This window comes from Labeo rohita, unplaced genomic scaffold, assembly GCF_022985175.1.
Source record: "Labeo rohita strain BAU-BD-2019 unplaced genomic scaffold, IGBB_LRoh.1.0 scaffold_380, whole genome shotgun sequence".
In the NCBI taxonomy this organism is placed as follows: Eukaryota; Metazoa; Chordata; class Actinopteri; order Cypriniformes; family Cyprinidae; genus Labeo; species Labeo rohita.
Window position 1 is genome coordinate 10,615 of NW_026129298.1, and position 3,060 is coordinate 13,674.

A 3,060-nucleotide genomic window follows, 5' to 3' on the forward strand; every position below is an offset into this window, starting at 1 on the left:
CACTAACAGAGGTACCAAATCTGAGTGTGCGACCAACAGGCGAGTGGGCTGGACAAACCACCTGTAGAAACACACTCTTTTCTCTCTAAATGCACCAGACACTTTCTTATAAACACTCCATGTTTCAAGAACTTAATAAGGTATTAACAAATGTTTACTTGTGAATGCACCACAAATCATATTGCATTACTTGCTTCTTAACCTTAAATGCCTCTTTTGCACAATATCATGCACAGTTATACCCTTGAAAGCATATTGCACACATTTTAAGTTTTATGTAAACATGACAGGACTGACCAAACATGGGGACAGTTGTAAAATATTATTTATTTGTAGAATTTATGCATAATTTCATGTTTTTAATCAACTGATGGGAATGATAACAACTTAAAAAAAAGTGTTTTTAATAAAGCAAAAAATATCTGAGAATCTAATGAATGACATATTCCTTTACAGAACAACAACCGTTAGTCAATTTTAGACATTTTTTGGATTAAATACTTTTTATTCCCTGTAACAAGTCAAGGATAGATAATGTACATTTCTGGTAGAAGGTCCCATATGTTTTCTAATTTCCTTTCTATTCTGGTTGTGTTTGTGTTCTTTGCAATCAATGTACAATGTACTGTATGAATGACTATGGGTATGTATGACTATGACTATAAGTTTGTTGGAAGATGCTTCATAAAATAAACATTATTATGGTTATTATTAAGCAAAACTGGCTTATTTTGGCTTCAGTTTATTTTCAGTTTATTTTTAACGAATACCTTCTATAAAAGATCACATTTTGGTGAATATGTTGGTGAGATCAGATGTCCGTTTGTTTTGCAATAGCTATTTTGGTCTTTACAGTACAAAACAGTAACATACACAACAAAAAGAGCAAATAAAATGGATGTCCATAGAATTAAAAAAAAAACTAAACTAAACTTTGGTTCTTTTACAAAGACTCTATTGCAAATAGTGTTTATTCAAGGTTTTACAGAACCAGAAAAACAAGAAAAAAGACAACAGTATTTAATAATCACATATATTACAAAATTATTGACAAAACATAAATGCTTTACCTTATTTTCCTCATTATTTGAAAAACTGTAATGTGAGAAATGTAAATGTAATGTAGCATGTATCACTAACCCTTCAGTTTTTAAGATTACAGTTTAAAGTGTGCTGATAAATTGACAACACGAAACAGAGCAGATCAGTCATTTCTAAGTTTCTTGACTGATTTGTACTGCTCTGTTTATAGCATCTCTAGCACATTTAACTTCATCCAGAGCTTCCTGAAAATTAGCAGCTGTTTCTTTCATTTGACAAATAAATTTCAAAGTTTCTGATTTGATTTCTTCAGTTTTTTTCTCTTTTCCTGAATTCATTTCAGAGAGCTCTGCTGAATTACAATAAATGGTGTAAACATCAAGGAAAAAAAATAGAGCTGAGATTGACGCAGATAGTTTTCCAACCACTTACAGTGTTTTGGCAGCTTTTGCGAACACTTTCCCAATTTTAGTAGTTCGAAGCACAAATAAAAGTTTCTTAATGCCTGAAGCGGTTTTCAGAGCTTTAACACTTGTCAGTAGTGCCTTATTTTGAGGAGAATACAAGTGCTCCACTTTCTGAAGATTTTTTATGGTTTTCGAAATTGTATTCAGATGCTTAATCAATGGGTTAATTGTGTTCTGGAAATCACTGATGATCTTCTCAATAGTCTGACGCATGTTTTTCTGCTTGTACATGTTAGTGATGTTAGACACTGCACCTATTACTCCTCCAGTTACTCCAACACCCATAGCAGTAACACCAGCACTCAAACTTTGCTTAATGCATGAATGGTATTTGTAAATATTATATGTTTTTTTTTTTTTACTAGGTTCTGATTTTAACTATTCTTTCTGATACCTACTCCTATAAATCTGGTTTCGTAACAGGAAAAAAAACATGCATTTTCTGTCAAGCTGTTCTTAAAACAAAATGTGATGTGAAATGTATTAAACAAATGATTGTGAATTAAACTGATTAAGCCATTGCATTGTTGGTTACTGTATGTTACTGTACACTGTACTGTATATATGTACTGTATATATACTGTACAGTGTATACAGTACAGTGTACAGTAACATATGTACAGTAACCAACAATGCAATGGCTTAATCAGTTTAATTCACATTCATTTGTATATATATCATAAACTTTTGCTGATTTTGATTGCTTGTATATTGTCCACATTTGTATATATTTGTATTGTATCATAGCCGGTGTGACTGTCTGTCTATCACCATGAAAATATTACAACATTTTAACTGTACCAACTTATGGACCTATTGATGTATGTGACAATATAGACTGGAACTATTGCATTAATGGATTTACTTCTGATTCTATATGTCAGCTGCCTTTGAAGGTGCTTTAGAAATTCCACTGGGGCCTTATTTCCAAAGCACTTGACTGTCACCATACAAAATTAAAGTTATGGACCCATGAATTTGACAAATATGACAATTTAGTAATGGGTCAAATTGCATTATTGGCCCAATTGGTGGCGCTATATCTTAGCTGCCTTTGAAGGTGCATTAGAAATTCCACTGGGGCCTTGACAAGACACTTGACTGTCACCATACACAATTACAATCTTTTCTATGGTAGCATTTTGAAATTATGGACCCATGAATTTGACATGTGACAATGTAGACAAGCTATTGCATTCATGGCCCAAATGGAAGGGCAATATCTCAGCTGTCTTTGAGGGTGTGCTGAAACTTTTAGAAGGTGCTTATACCCAGTGTGGACAAGCACACTGGGTATAAGCCCTTAGTGAAACCTTCAGCACACCCTCAAGGACAGCTGAGATATAGTGCCATCAATTGGGCCAATAATGCAATTTGACCAGTTACTGAATTGTCATAACTGTCAAATTTATGGGTCCATAATTTCAAAATGCTATTGGGCCAATAATGCAATTTGACCTGTTACTGAATTGCCATAACTGTCAAGTTCATGGGCCCATAACTTTAAAATGCTACCGTAGAAATGATTGTAACTTTGTATGGTGACAGTCAA